Source organism: Podarcis vaucheri (genome assembly GCF_965113315.1).
Source record: "Podarcis vaucheri genome assembly, chromosome: 16".
Lineage (NCBI taxonomy): Eukaryota > Metazoa > Chordata > Lepidosauria > Squamata > Lacertidae > Podarcis > Podarcis vaucheri.
Genome location: NC_138754.1, coordinates 21,912,302 through 21,929,044, shown reverse-complemented (window position 1 = coordinate 21,929,044; position 16,743 = coordinate 21,912,302). Strand labels below are relative to the sequence as shown.

The following is a 16,743-nucleotide window of genomic DNA, read 5'->3' as shown; positions in this document are numbered from 1 at the left end:
AGAGAGAGAGAGAGAGAGAGAGAGAGAGAGAGAACTATGACTCAGAAATCTGTCGAATGGGGCCTAGTCTTTGACATTTTCCTCCCCGCTCCCCTGTATACGCACCCCGCCCTGCACTGAATTAACAGATCTCACAGCATTCCGTGGGACTTTCTCCCAAGCAAACGTGCGCAGGGCCGCAATCCCCGGCAGGGTTAGTGTACACCGCTGTGTTCCACCAGCTTTTCTCTCTAAGCAGCCTCGATCGGGAAAATAAAGCCTTCACTTTCCATTTATTTTAGCTAGGGTGCATGTGCATGTGCGCGCGCTTTAAATCCCTCCCCTGTTCCAAAGGCGGGAGGGAGAGTCTCTAAATAAAAAATAAAATAAAAATAAAATTAGATTGCATTTCCACACTTCTTGGAACCAAGTCCCAGGGAGTCCAAGCGGGGCTTATTCGTTCCCAGGAGGAGACAGCCTTAAAAATGATTAACCTTGGCAGGATCGTGTCTTTGATTCCTGCACACACACACACACACACAACACACACACACACACAGAGCGCGCACATTGTAGGTGCGGAATGGAATGTGCTTGTTTCTGCAAAAGGAGGCGAGGAGTTTTGAGAAAAGGGCAAGCGAAGAATAGGTTTGGCAACAATGAGAGCGTTGGGATGGTGGGGTGCGTGTATGAATGACTTCTGATTTTCCTCATTAAAACCTCCTTCTGGAAAAATAAAAGAATAGGTAGGGAAGGAAAAGATGTTGGAGGGGGGAGGGTTCTTTTTTGATATATAACATTAAACAACCTCACCAAACCCAGCGAGGTTCTCGGGGCTTGTGGGCTGTGGGGCTCTTTCTGAGTGGCTGCGTTACAAATTGTAAATTTAAATTGCTCGCCGGATTCATTACTGCCTCCCTTTGATTTCAGTCAGCCGTGAAAAATTGTTACTGGTGTACCACTGCGAAAGTGTTTTGCCGCAAAGAGCAACAGCCCTAATCACCCAGCTTTCTCTCTCTCCCACAAAAGTGTAATTATTTTGTTTTGGGTGTAAATATAACCTACGGTACAAAAAGTCCAGCGGCGTCTGAATGCATTACGGAGCGCATTTAAAGGAGATCCGTCCGAAATTAATACCAAGGTTAAACAGGAAAGAGAGAGAGGGGGGGGGGAATAAGCAGGCAGATGGAAACGACACCATTTTTATAATTATTTTTAAAAGGAGAGTGAGAGCGGGGGGAAAGAAAAAGAAAGAAAGCGAGAAAGGAAAATTTTAAATAAAATAAAACGTAAAAGAAAGCTGAAAGGGGTTCATTCACACACTTTCACAAGCTTCCCTCCGCGAACAAAGAGGTGGAGAAGGAAATCCCCTCTCAAAGCTGGGGGTTGAATCTCCTGCCGGGAGGCCCTTCGGGAAAGAACGGGCGCTTTGCGCAAAAGGGGGTCTGGTCAGTTGCGCAGGAGACGTTCCCACCAGCTTGCGCTCCTGAGACCTCACTCCAGGCTCTTCCTGGCTCTGAAACGAATGATAGGAGGCGACCCTCGCGTCTGTCGCCTCCGAAATAAATAATGCCCCCCCCTTTTCCCTCCCTCCACCCCAGCCCAGTGCCAGGACTCGCTTTCTCTTAGGGACGCCCACCGGCGTGCGCAAAGAATCTTGGCGTCTGTTCAATAATGTCATTTATAATGCCACCCCCGCCTGTACACACCGGGGTTTGTAGGTGCTGATTCAGACATGCATATTCATCACATGGTGACTGCCAAAACAAACCAACCAACAAACCGTGATGACTCGCGTGTGTGAATGAGCCTCCACGAATCCAGGACCTCCAAATCTCATACTTTCCTTTCCCATCTCCCATGACAGCAAAGTGCACACAAAGTCCCCCAGCCGTTTCTGTCCCATTTTTACACACCGCTCACCAGCCCACACTTTTACCAAAACAGCGGCCACCTAGAAATTATTTCACAGCGTTTCGAAAGGAATCTCTAGTCAGCAGAGCTTGGAGAGAAATGGAGCGACTGTACCCCCTCTTGCGAACCGCTCATCAACACCGGAAAGTGCTGTAGAGTTGAGCTGGGAATAGGTTGGTGTAGAAATCTGAAGAACGCAATAGAATAAATAAAGAGAACAGTAAAATTAATAATAATAATAATAATAATAATAATAATAATATATCAGAGGTTTTGGGCATTGGATATCGAATTCTTAAATGGATTTCAGGTATCGTTATTTCATAAGTAAACGGATTATGGTACACTCAGACAGTACACGCCTCTGAACTCTGGAATCGTTTCTCTGTATATCTTAGGATAAGCTGGAAGGGTATTTCCAATTACGCGCGTTAAGTTGGGGCGCGTTTATGCATCCTGGGCCCCCCTTCCCACGCGTTCCGCACACGTGCAGCTTACGCGGGGTTACCTCGCGAGTTCGTGTGACTTTCCCACATCTCCCACGCCCGGGAATTGGGCTGGGATGCGTGGATCCAGTGAGCTGCAAGTTCCCTCCAGGTTTCCCCTCAAACTTCTAATTCCATCAAGCCAACTGGAAACGGAGGTGTGTGTGTGTGTGAGAGAGAGAGAGGGGGGGGGGAGAGAGAGAGAGAGAGGCGCGCCTCGAGGAGCAGGCGGGCCGAGTTTATGGAACCCTGCTAATTAATTGTGTCATTAAAGAAGCATCGTCTACCCACCCAAGGAAAATAAAACGGGTTGCTTGGTATACGAGGAAGCGGTGCTAAAGAAGGAGAGCGCTCATTTCGAGTTCCTCCTCCGCTTCCACCCCACCCCACCCCTTCTCCAAATCCCCCCTCTCCCCCCCCGCCCTCAATTCTTCTCTCAGAGCTGCACAGACTCTCCGCAGTTGGTTGGAAGGAAAGGAAGAGAGGGGTGAAGAAACAGAAAGGACATTCGAAGTCGGATAAACTGCGTACCTGGAACAAGGACCCGCCGGGTGCCGTCGGACGGCAAGAAAGAACAGCAGAAAAAATTCCCCAATCTCTCTCTCTCTCTTTTTAAGAGGAGAAGCGCAGCCTCGAACCCATAGCGTCTGCCCGCCCACCCACGCCTCGAGGGGTTATAAAAAGCTAAGAAAAAGAGGGAGGTCCTCCTTTTTTAAAGAAGAAAAGAAAAAGAAAGAAGCAATAGAATCACGACTGATCTCAGACGAGACTGCCGGGATCGACGGATTGTTGCTCCGTTCGTCATCCGAGGGGACCGGGGAAAAGGAACCGGTCGTGTGCAACACGCGGGGGGAAACTGCGCCCGCGTGTACTGAGCTTGTCTCTGTGCGGCAGCCGTTACTGGCTACTAAAATTAGAGGCGAACTTTTCCAGATCCGTCTCTGAAAAGAATCTGCTCTCTGGCTAGAAGCGACTGCGTAGTAGTGAACGAAGTAGTGAACGTGCACGTGTGAATGTGCTGCTCCATATCAAAGATGGGGGAGAGAGGTTTCTGCATGTGAGGCAGAATGAGAGGGTAGACATCTGGACCCTGCCATTTCAGAGTGTGTGTGTGTGTGTGTGTGTGTGAGAGAGAGAGAGAGAGAGAGAGCAGGAGTGATCTGTGTATCTTTGTGCGAGTTAAGAAAGTTTTTTTTAAAAAAACTTTTTGCGTGAAATAAATTATCGTTATCTGGCTGTGCTAAATCTTATTCTCAGATATGTTTATTACACTTAGTTTAAAAAACTTGTGCGCCTTCATACACACCATACATTTAAGGCGCTATGATAACACTTTAAACAGCTTCACCCAAAGAATCCTGGGAATTGTAGTTCAGTAAAGGTGCTGACAGTTGTTAAGAGACCCCTGAATTCCGCTCACAGAGTTATAGTTCCCAGAGTAAGTCCTTTACCTTTAAAAAAAAAAAAAATCTTTCCAGTGAACTCTGGGAATTGTGAGGAGAAGAGAAGGTCTCTTAACTACTTTCAGCACCCTTGCAAGGCCACAACCTCCAAGGTTCTCTGAAGGACTCCATGACTCCTAAAATGGAATCCTAGTGCTTTAAATGTATGGTGCAGGTGCAACTTAAAGAATGTAAAATGCTAATGTTTAGCCTCTCTGGCTGACTTTTGCAAGAGGGTGGGCTTGATTCCCACACTTTGCCCCTGCCTCCTTCTGGATGAGGTCAAGAGCCTGTGGATGTCATACCAGGGTTGATTATAAGCTTTGCACATTCATTGGTACAGGGTTGTGAGCCGGGCCTCATTTGCACAGAAGCAGCTGTGTCAGGGCTGGACCACTGCAATCCACTAGTAGTGGGAACTTGTATGATGGAATGCTGCTCCACAGGGGAGCAAACAACGACAACATCCAGGTAGGTAGAAAACTGGGGTCTAGGAGAAAGATTCAGACCTAGCCTTCTGCTTGATCTATCCATTTTCTTTAATGAAAGACATGGCGGTGGTGGTTGCGAGCAGCATTAATAATAATAATAATAATTTTTCAGTTTAAGGTTTTACAATCGATTATCCAACAATCACCATAAAAACAAGATTCCGAAGAATCTCCTGGACTTCCTTCCTCCCCTTTGTGGGTCCTTTTGTTAACCATTTCCTCCTGCATCCAAATCTTTGACATCTCCATTATATCCAAAATTCAACATTAAACTACAAGTGTTATTCCAATAGGGAGGAGCATTTTGTTATCCTAGCAACCAGCAGTGCTGGTTAGCTCCCCCATTCTGAAGTGTTACAACCTGGGAACCTCAATGAGAACCAGCCCCTTGTATGAAAGACCGAATGAGGTCAGTGTGCATATGAAATGGCTCATGTATACTACAAAACCATATGTTATGCTACCCCTCCATCACTGAAGTGTGTCTCCCCCTGTCCATCCCTTGACAGAGAAGGCAGCAAAGTGAACTATATATTCTACCTGGGAGTATTTTCCATTGAAATAAACAAGTTTCTTTTTACAATCTAAATAAATGCGCCTGACCCTTGAAGCTCTGGAAACCAACCCCTTCGACCTGCAAAACAGCACATACGCATCATAGGTGAAAACTGAATGTCAAGCATGTTGGGTTTCTTTTTAGTGATGGAGGTGGTGAAAATATGGTTATGCTTCTGCACATGCTTAGAGACACCCTCAACCACCTACTCATATCCACAGTTAAACCTTGACGTTACAAACACGTTCCGCTTTAAATCTGTATTCTGCTGGTTCCTATTGAGTCACAGATACTTCGGAGGCTATGTAAATGGAACAGTCTGAAATTGGTGGTGTTAATGTTATACAGAGGTTTAGAGGACACCCCACCCCGCCTTTCTTTTTGGGTTGAAGGAAACTGGAAGTAGTACAAGCAGAGGCCGCACTCTTCTGCTCCACAATAATCAACCTGCAAGAACTACCATGCCCAGGTTCCCAACTCACCATCACTGGAGTGCCTTAGAAAGTTCACAAACAGTACTGAAAAGCCAGTGTTCAGTGGCACCAGGTGGGTTGTGTTAAGGCAGGCTTCCTCAAACTCAGCCCTCCAGATGTTTTGAGACTACAATTCCCATCATCCCTGACCACTGGTCCTCCTAGCTAGGGATCATGGGAGTTGTAGGCCAAAAAACATCTGGAGGGCCAAGGTTGAGGAAGCCTGTGTTAAGGGATCATAACTGAGCCCCATTATCCAAACTGGAGTATGCACCTCAGACTGGAGAAACAAGCCCTGACCCCCAAACCACTGTTTTTTATAGGATAATTCTGGCATAGAGCTTCCGACAGGGAGTGGGGAGGGCTCAAGTGCTTTCTCCTCCTCCCCATTCCCCAAGAGAGCTCTGTGGCACTCAGCTTCTGGTTTCCCACAGGCATCTGGGTGGCTGTTGTGAGAACATGATGCTGGACTAGATGGGTCATTGGCCTGATCCAGCAGCAAGGCTCTTCTTATGTTCTTAAGTGTTTGCCAAACTTGGGTCTCAAACTGTTGTTGGACTATAACTCCCATCATCCATAGCTAGCAGGACCAATGGTCAGGGATGATGGGGATTGTAGTCCAACAACAGTTTGAGACCCAAGTTTGGGAAACCCTGCACTCAACAAATTCACGAAGGATTTGGTTAACATTGGCTGCTTGTTATGATGGCTATTCTCCCCCTCTGCTGTGGTGGCCTGCTGGGAATTACAAGTGATGAGATGTCCTGCTTGTGAGTTTCCCACAAGGCATCTGGTTGAGCTCTGTGAGAACAGGATGCTGGACGAGATGGGCCACTAACCTCATCCAGGAGAGCTTTCCTTCCTCCTCTCAGAGGCCAAGCTCTCTCTGGTTTAGGCAACCCCTGACCAGCAACATTTGAAAATAATGCAGGCCGGACTGGAACCTGGGAAACATATGGTTTTCATCACACCTGATGAAGTTGTGTGCATCTACATAGTGTATACCTGTGAACCCACCAGAGGACCAGACCACCCACCCATTCATTTTCCTGTGTAAAGTCAAGAAACCTTTCTATTAATCTCACTTGAGTCTTTCTAACACCCCTCCCCCAATTAAATAGAGTTTTGTTCATCTGGCCCCAGCACTTACTCTGATCACCTCGTTCACAGTTGAATGTGCTGCTAACATCCACCTTCCTTCTTTAAAGCTATTCATTTGGTTTGGACCAGAAGTCTCAGGTCTCGCGGGAGTTGGCTTTTTGTGTGTGTAGGGGGCGGGGAGAAAAAGTAAATAGCCACAGGGCTTTTCTTTATCTTTGCTCGGATTATTTCCCAAACTTCCGGTTCCTTCTTCCGACGAAAGTCTGTAGACGAATTCCAGCGCAGCAAAATAACCCGGACAAAGGAAGCGCTGAAGGAGCCCCTGAGTAATGCGGGAGCGCTGTGTGTATATATATATATATATTACCACGATGTAGGAAGAGCTTTTCAGATAAAAATATAAGTTACAAGATGTCTCTCTGATCAGACCATCTGTGTAGAAATGAATCTTCTCCAACACACACAAACACACAAAATCACAAACGTTACTTGCAGAACTTAGTTTAAACGTTCCGGAAAGAATAATTCTGTTACATTTTGTTTTAGTCTTAGAGATTGTTTCGACACTGATCCCAGTGTGAGGCTTAACAGTATATTTTACTAAAATGTAGCTTTTCCAGCTAGAAATCCACAATACTCTGTTTCTCTCGCTCCCCTCTCCTGCTTCAAGCTACATACATGCTGAACCACACCCAGCTAAGCACTGCTAAAAACTCTGTGATGGGGGCGGGGCAACTTTATTAACATATGCAAACAGTATGTAACTCTATCCAAACCTTGTGGTTTGGTCCTAAGGTCTAATTCACATCGCCTTCTACACAAGCCTCATGGAAAAATATTGACATGCGCTTAAGCATTCTTTACAGTGTTGGACACAATTTAATTAGATTTCGCAGCCTTTTATGTAATTTTAAACACAACGTCAACATTCTCTTCCCCTTCCTCTGTGTTTCAGACCAATGTGATCCCCGACCCGCACCCTCTACACCTCTCATTTTATAGATAGGACCACTGCAGAACTAGACGCTGTGTGACGGTGGTTACAAAAAACTGAATGAGTCAGTGTAGCCAGCCTTGGCGCGCACACAAAAGGTGACTATTAATTTGTTGTTATAACTCTGCTGAACTCCGGCCTTCAACAAAGAAATCACTTATTAGTTTAAACCATCATTAAAAACAACGACAACAAATACTCATTAAGACTCATTTTCCTTTTCAACTTTAGGTTGAATTTAAAGGGGCTTTTAAAACTCTGCTGAAAACGAAGTCCCCAAATCTGAAGTGGTGTCTCTCTCCAAAAGACCCCCGTTTTTTGTTTTTGTTTTGCTTTAGTTTTCCGAGAGAGGAAGGGTCATTCTCAATTGTTATGCAGAAGTGTCCAGGCTGTCGGCTACCTGGAAGTCTTCCATGACAGGGAGCCTCTAATTCTTGACCACAAGTGAAAAACATTGAGGACACCTAGAGATGCCTTAAATCCAGCTACAGATGAAGTTCTAGCCTGTTAGGGCTACGATTTCAGGCTCTCTCTGCCTGACCAGGCTTGGAATATGCCTGTTACACTACTGCTCCTAAAACAAGGAGAAAGGATCTCGCCAGCCAAAGCCTAACAGCTTCTTCCTAGGGTTATTTTAACCACTTTTTATTTTAAATAATAAGGCTACAGGAAGGGACATACATTGGCAGAGATTGGTGAGAAGTCTGGACTTGCTGATTTCATTAAAGCCCCCCCATTACCCAGTGCTTTTTTCTGGGGGTACGCAAACCCCTAAACATTTTGTGAATCTAAGTCTGGCCTCATTGAGGGGCAGTATTTCAATATGAGTAGGAGAATGAGAGTACTCCTAAACATTTTTCTTTAAAAGCACTGCTAATACTGTACCTATCCAGGCCCCCTCTAATTCCAGCACCAAGAGATACCCTTAGTCAGATATCTTCTTACGTTAGCTATGCCAGCTGATCCTCCGTGTTTAGGAGTAGTAACTGCAACAAACAGTTGTGGTGGCGCGGGGAGAGCAAAGAGGAGACGTATCCGTTAAGTCCTGCTTCTGGAGCTTCGGCCACTTCCGGAAAGGGGGTGTGGACCGGATGGCGCCTTGACGTCACCCAGCATGGCTCTTTTTATTTTTAATGTTTAATTCCTAAACTATTGTTGAGGCTCATTCAACCATCACACACAGATCATTGAACCCAAACAGCTGTTTTAACGCCCAGCAAACCGGCAGCAGATAACCCCATATCGTTACAGGAAACACAGGAGACGGCCTTATCTCGAGTCAGCTCAGCATCGCCTACACTGACTGGCAGCGGCTCTCCGGGGTTTCAGGCCTTTTTCAAAACCACCCTGGAGACGCTGGGGATTGAACCTGGGCATGCTCAAACCACTGAGCTTTAAGGCCTTCCTCTTCCCTAGCTGAAAACAAAACAAAAACAAATTCAGCAGCATCAGCCTACAACCATCACGAAAAGCAAGATGGAGTCAGGGGTGTCAAATTGAATAAAATAAATTTTTTTGGGGGGGAGGTAAGCCCCGCCCCACATAATCAATCATATGATGTGGCACACGCACACTATTTGAATAACAATGCCCATCGATTTGGGGCGGGGGGGAGCGCGGCGGCAGACAGACCGCTCCAATATTTTATGGGACGGGGCCGAAGGGACCTCGGGTCCCTAGGAGTTGGCTTCTATGGATGGAGTAGATTTAAACAAACACCACCCCCTCCAAAAATCCCGAACGGAAGGGGGCCAATTGTACGTCATTGGGCCAAGGGTGTCATAGGCCTGTGGGGCCACCACCACCGGAGCCAACCTCTACGAGTCAATATAAAATATATGAGGGGGCTGCCCCCCCCCAAGTTGATGGGCATTCCCATTCAAATGGTGTGTGCGCATTGCGTTATGTGATCGATTGTGCAGGGCGGTGCTTATCTGCCCCCCCCAATATTTTGTTCAAATTGGCACCTGTGGCCACCACAGAAAAGGCTCTGCTGCGGGCGCGCCAACCCAGTCAAGCTGTCACTGGAATGAAGGAAGGTGAGCAGCTTTTCCCCATTCGTTCCGATGGGCCGTGGACAAGAACAAATCTATCTGTCCATCCATCTATAACACACAAACACTCTCTCTCTCTCTCTCTCTCTTTCTCTCTCTCTCTCTCTCTCTCTCTCTCTCTCTCTCTCTCTCTCACACACACACACACACACACACACACGAGCTGATTCTGGCGAGCTAGGCGAATGGCCCATGGAACATTTTGAGTTGCCTGAGCTGGGTGTGAGTGGAGAAAACGGGAGCTGGGAGCTGTGGAGGAAAAGAGAAATCTCCTTCTCGGTCTCCCTGCCAGCCTACCGCTAATGACTGCGTGTTGATCCTGCGCGGCGGTGCCCTCGTTTGCCTTTGTTTAGAAGGTGAGAAAAAGGGAAATCCGTGATCGACAACTCACCGGCTCTCCAGCAGTAGGGGAGGGGAAGGGAAAGGCGGAGAGGGTTGGCCGAGCTTAGCAGTTGCCCCTCCAGGGGGAATCCCCAACAAGGGTGGCAGAGGTGGGGAGGCGGAGGAGGGGCCTTCTGGAGTCCTCTCCCTTCTCCCCCGGAGCTGGAACTGCACCCCAAAGGGCCGCCTCAATGTTAACAGGCTGGGAGTGGGTGACTGGGAGGTGGCGGGGTGGGGGACGTCCTATGTTGCTGTTTCGTGTGGCTTGCGGGGATTGTTGCATGGGTGGGGGTGCGGGTTGTCGAGCAGTTCACGTGGACGAGGCGATGCCCACTCCTACAGTAACCCCCCTCCCCACAATACCACCCCGCTCGCGAGAGAGCCCAGCGGGGAAGAAACGAAATCAGGACTGAAGCATAACGCTGGGGAATTTTGGTGTGTGTGTGTCACGGGTCTCCTAAAAAGCACCCGAGGGAATTGGAGGGCTTGTGGCGGGTGCAGGATGCTGGGCAAGGTGGAAGTTCTCGCGATGAAGAGTCCCATCGAAATAAAAGGAAACGGCTCTCGGTGGGTGGGTTTGCGCAGGAGAAGCTCCGGCCGTATGGTGGGTTTTAATGTAAGCTTCTTTCTCTCTCCAAAGTGACAGAGCACGTGCCTTGCCAATGCAAGGCGGTCCTAGCTTCTATTCTTGCCATCTCCATTCAGGAAGAGATCCTGGGTTCAAGGGCTGCCAGTCAGAGTAGACAATAGCAGGCATCGGTGGACCAGTAGTGAGACGAGTTTCTCTCCCTCCTCCCTTCTGCCCATTATAAGCGGGAAACCAAAACAGATCTTTTTTTTGCCTCTCTTGGAACGAAGCTGCTTGGAGGAGTGGGGTGGTGACGGTGGTGAAGGAAAGGGTTATTATGGGTAGCAATCTTTTGCGTTAGATTCAATGAGGCCGGTTCTCTGGGAGGCCGATTGCGCTCGGAGTAAATCCCATGGCATTCAACGGGGCTTACTCCCTTGTAAGTGAGCAAAGGATTTCAGCCTTTCATTGCTCTTGACATAGAGATCTATCGGGGAGCCGGCGGAGGAGCTGTCTCTCCTTCGCCCCCAGCCGCTGTTAAATCGCACAGCCCGAGCAACGCGCTCTTTCTCCCGGCTTAGTTTGAACCCCTCGCATTTTCACATTAAATATCCGAATGACACTTCACGTCACATCCTCACATATTTGTCTTCGGGATTCATTCTCATGTTTCCTCCATTTCCCCCATTGTTGAAAAAAGGGGAAGAATTCCACCATGAAAAGTGAAATAACCAAATCCTTCCAACGAATTTTGTGTACCTGTAGAAATATGGCAAATTTTGCTGAGACCCCAAAATAATCTTTTTGAAAACCTTCATATTGTAGTTTATTCTCTCCTTTTTTAAAAAAAAAACCCCCAGCAACATCCCAAAACAAACAAAAAAACCCAGAACAACCAGGCGGTGAATACCTAGGGATTTAAAAATCTGCTGCATCCCAGAAGAAAATTGTTTAGTATTAGTATTTAAAGTACAGAAAATCCCATCCATTTAAAGAGAGTTTGTATTCCCTTGGACCATGCCATTATTAGTAGAAATAACAATATTTTAATATTCATTATTGTGTTCAGAAACATGGGTTTCCTACTTTAAAATATTTACTTTAATATTTAATATTTAAGCTTGCCAGGGAAGGAGCCCCTAACCAAAGCAGACTCATGAAGGAACGCGCGCACACACGCCCCATTGGTCTGTAATTTAAATCTTTTGTTTGTCGTGAAGCCCTAATCTGAAATAGATCTAATAATTATTATTCCTTTCCATCACAGCTGAACACTGCCGGAGCGCTGCTGGTATATAAATACCTGAGTTTCCTCGCCTGGCTGACAATAATACCCTGCGCCTTAAAAGAAATAAATAACATACCGCCCGCTTTCTCACTGCCCCAAAGAGGAGGGAGGGAGGGACATATCCCACCCCTTCCAGATAGCTTTTTGCGGAGGGGTGGGGGCGGGAATGGACACAGATCCATCATACTTCCTTGCCTTTATTGCCGGCGCGCTCACGTAGAGCGCTCGGGAGCTGACCAGGGTGCTGAGGTCGTTCTATTGACCGTAATGAGGATTCCATAAGCTTATCCCTGCCTTCCTTTTTGGGGTCTGTGCGTGCGTGTGTTTAATCTCTATTTTAGCCTCATTATTTCAGTTAGGCGACAATGAAGCCACAGAGCGCGCCGTGACGTCCCTAACTTTTATTGCCTCATGGCTTAGCTCATTTCCCCCACCCTCTGCATAATGTTTATGGTAGGCAGCGTGTGGTTCATTAGCTGAACCACGCTAATACCCTTAACGGAAAAAGGGGAGGTAATCAAAAACAAACGCCGGGAAGTTGTATAACTACAACCCGGAAACATAACGGACCGCTTGTCCTAGAGGGAGTTTCCAGAGGGCTGGAAGTTTAAGGTTCTGGAATACAAATATGCAAACTTTGGGTCCCGAGGGCCCAGAGGATAACAATCCTAGTGCTGCTACTGCTAAAAACAGGAAGGTTAACTCTTACGTGTTGCTGATATCTTCGGGGGGCAGTGGAAGCTCTGAGGCGCAGGGAAGAATTCAACATCTCCCCGCTTGAATTTCCAGGGCCCAGCTAGACGTTACACTGCAGACGCCAGGACTCCCCCCCCCCCAAGAGGGAAGGCGACTGTTGAAGGATGGAGTTTTGGCTAAGGAGCAAACTCAATGGAGGGGAAAGGCTACGTGACCCTTTCCTCCTGGTCATTCCTTCCCTCCCACTCTGCGTTGGCACCCGCAGGTGAAACAAGCGCTGGCGGAGGAGGGGTCGTGCGCCTGGAGCAGAAAACGACTGGAGGGGAAAGGGCTAAGTGCTCCCCGTTGCCATGCTTCCTTGGAAGGAAGGGAAGAAGGAAATGTCAGGAGACCTTAACACGCGACTGTTTGTAGCTTTTCATTTGGTCCTTCACAAGTGACACGAAGAGCACCCAAGATGCTAAGCCCTAGAAGAGACGGAGTTTAGGGCAAGGAGGAAAGAAATACTTCTTTCTTTTGCAGAAATTTGTGAGATACGTGTGTGTATAGAATGCAGAAAGTTCCAGGTTCAATCCCTGGTGTCTCCAGGTCGGGCTGGGAGAGACTCTTGCTTGCAACCCTGGAGGGTCTCTGCTAGTCGGTGTAGACAATATTGAGCTACATAGACCAATAAAGGTAAAGGTAAAGGTACCCCTGCCCGAACGGGCCAGTCTTGACAGACTCTGGGGTTTGTGCGCCCATCTCACTCAAGAGGCCGGGGGCCAGCGCTGTCCGGAGACACTTCCGGGTCACGTGGCCAGCGTGACAAAGCTGCATCTGGCGAGCCAGCGCAGCACACGGAACGCCGTTTACCTTCCCGCTGGTAAGCGGTACCTATTTATCTACTTGCACCCGGGGGTGCTTTCGAACTGCTAGGTTGGCAGGCGCTGGGACCGAGCAACGGGAGCGCAAGCCCTAGGCGCTGAGGCTTTAACCCACAGCGCCACCCGCGTCCCCACATAGACCAATACTATGACTCAATATAAGGCAGCTCCTGATTTTCTAGGTTCCTTAACTATAACGTCTGCGAAAGAGGGACCGACCACCAATATCGCTCTCTGCTTTCTCCAGATTTCGTGCAGCGTGACCCACCCCGCTTCACGTCCCTGGCAAGATAGGCTAGACTGAGTTGCTTTGCCCATTCCCACCAGAGCAAACAGTAAGCGGTGCTGGTGAAACCTCAGTTAAGTTCGGGAGCATTGCTGTTGGCTATGATCCTGTGCACACTTATCTGAGAGTAAGACCCCTGAGCACAGTAGGAGGTACTTCACAGTAAACATGCCAAAAAGATTGGTCTGCAGGTATAATAACTTCTGATCATTCATAAGGGACATGGGCAATCCATGGCTAAGTTCTCCCATACAAACCCCATTGAAATGAAAGGAGCAGGAACGTGTGTTTCCTACTACATCGTGGTTGGAATTCATCTATTACTTAAGCTATAATCCTGTGCACAGCTTCCTGAGATTGTCCTATTGAATCCAGTAGGGTTGACTTCTGAAAAAAAAATCCGCACAGGCTCTAGCTTTTAATCAACTGGTAAATGTGCATTTCTTTGGATCTGAGTAAAAACAATACTTCTGAAGCACACCCCTCCATTATATTTTGTGTTCTCATTTTGTATTTTTTCGTGAACCACCCTGTGATCTTTGGACGAAGGGCGGTATACAAATTTAATAAATAATAATAATAATAATAATAATAATTTGTTTTTAGATGATGAGGCACTCTATGTCAGAGATAGGGGTTTTTGGGAGGATAAGTTGGAGAAAATGGAATCTCCTCACTTAGCTGGGCACTTCCTCTTCGCTCTTTGCTCCTTTGCCTCTCTTCACTCTTACTCTTCATCTCATCACTAAGCCGGAAATGTGAAGAAGAATCTGCTATGTCTGAGCTCCAATGCTCAGACCCCATCTTAAGCCAGACTTAAGCATGTCTTTGTAACTGAATTACCATCTTAAGCCTGACTGAACAAAGCTGCTGTATCTGTTACTCTTCAAGTATTCCGAGTGAGGAAATGTTATTTTTACCTTTTACAAGATTGTTTGTGTGATTATTGTTTTAAGGGGAAAAAAGGGGGAAATACCAGGGGAATCTGGTCTGCCTTAAAGCATCCTGGATTACTTAAACGAAAAGGCTAGAACTAGCCTATCTAAGCTTCTCTTTTAAGCTCACAAATGTGAGGAAGAGTCAGGGCCAGATTTAGGTTTTATGAGGCCCTAAGCTACTGAAGTGATGCCGGTTGTGCTGTGGGTTAAATCACAGAGCCTAGGATTTGCCAATCTGAAGGTTGGCGGTTCGAATCCCCGTGACGGGGTGAGCTCCCATTGCTTGGTCCCTGCTCCTGCCAACCTAGCAGTTCGAAAGCACCTCAAAGTGCAAGTAGATAAATAGGTACCGCTCCGGTGGGAAGGTAAACGGTGTTTCCGTGCGCTGCTCTGGATCGCCAGAAGCGGCTTAGTCATGCTGGCCACATGACCCGGAAGCTGTACGCTGGCTCCCTCGGCCAATAAAGCGAGATGAGCGCCGCAACCCCAGAGTCGGCCACGACTGGACCTAATGGTCAGGGGTCCCTTAGGCTACTGAAGGTAATGTTTTACATGTTGCCAACAACCAGTCCATGCAGAATGTAGGCACCCTATATATAGAAATGAGCAAACCAGTGATATTTTAGGGAGCAGGCTAGCAGGTGGGGCCCATTACTTACATCATAGGAATCTACACAACACAAAAGACTGTTGCTGTATGTAGGTTTTATTTTATTTGTTTTTTATCTTATATTTTGGAAATGTACATCCAGGTTTTTTTCCTTTAATTTTTTGGGGGACCCCCCAAGAGAGTGGGGCCCTAAACTATAGCTTGTTTAGCTTATACATAAATCCGGCACTGGGAAGGTAATATCTAATAAATGTATCCTCTTCTAGCATCTATTCACATCCTTACAAACTTCCAACCTTCAGCTTCAACTGGATGCTTGCAAGCTCTAGTTCTATGAGACACACAGAGTAAAAAACTTTCCTTTGTCCACTTCCTTCATGCCATGCATCCTTTTATAAACTTCTGTTCTGTGGCATCTTCTAAAAAGTCCCAAATGCTGCAACCTTTCTTCATAGGGGAGCTGCTTCACCTGCTTGGTCATTTGAGTCACCCTTTTCTGAACCTGTCTGAGCAGCTCATGGTGAACTGTCTGGTAGCCACAGAGAGCAGTTCCCAAAAGCTGAAATGTAAGACTTAAGCATTTCTGACGTTGGGTTGCAAGTTGCAAGTGGTATTCGTCACCTTTCAAGAATCAAAAGCAATTATTTGGGGTTTATTTATAAAGCCTGCCACCCACTTAGACTGGTTTTGCTACCCACTTGCGACTGACTCCAAGCAAGGCCAAGAGGAATCAAGGTTGCCAGTTACTCTGAGTGGGCATCTCCTCCAGTCAGGAAGAGAACTCTTAACGTGCAGAGGATGAATCAAAGATGGAAGAAGTCCTACAAACACCATGCTTGCAGTCATAGTGATCAGTCACTGTAAGATTAGGATGCTGGATTAGATGGCCCATTGGCCCCATCTAGTTCTCAGTTACTGGTCCAAGTCACCCAATGAGCTTCATGGCTGAGCGAGGATTTGAACTCAGAACTTCCCAGTTCTACCCTGACACTCTTAATACACTTCCCCAACCAAGTGCCCTCCATTGATCCTTGACTAGGGTCCCCATCAGCCTCAGATGGCATGATTGTGCTAGCTGGGGCTGATGAAAGTTGTAGAACAAAACATTTGGAAAGTACCCAATTTGGAAGCAGGGAGGGGGAGGGTGCTCTAACCACTATATGATGTTACCTCTAATTTCAGGTCAATCCCAGGATTTAAATTTTTTATGTTAAGAAGGAGGTTCCACCACTCCTTGTACTTTTAGAACTATAAGGGAAGGCATTCCTGCAGGATCCTGCCTTGCTGAAGAACATAAGAAGAGCAGTGCAGGATTAGACCAAAGACTCATCTAGCCCAGAATTCTGATTTCACAGTGGCTAACTAGATGCTTTAAGGCCGCAAGTTTTTTATGTAGTTGATTTATATCCTGCCCTTCTTCTTCCAATCCCAGCCAATGATGGCAAATACAGTTAGGCTGTGTACACACTGCCCATTTAATGCATGCTTAAAGCAGATATCGTCCTCCAAAGAATCTTGGGAATTGTAGGGAATTGCAGCCCTGGGAGGGGTAAACTACAATTCCCAGGATAATTGGGGGGGATCTATCTATCTATCTATCTATCTATCTATCTATCTATCTATC

At 47.0% G+C, this 16,743-nt stretch overlaps 1 long non-coding RNA gene across 1 annotated transcript; it reads left to right on the top strand.

Moving 5' to 3' along the window:
* Positions 1-9,520: 9,520 nt before the first annotated feature.
* Positions 9,521-12,947, top strand: LOC309520955. Its single transcript, XR_014214489.1, has 2 exons — positions 9,521-9,845; positions 12,688-12,947. It is a non-coding gene; the product is annotated as an uncharacterized lncRNA (long non-coding RNA).
* Positions 12,948-16,743: the final 3,796 nt, after the last annotated feature.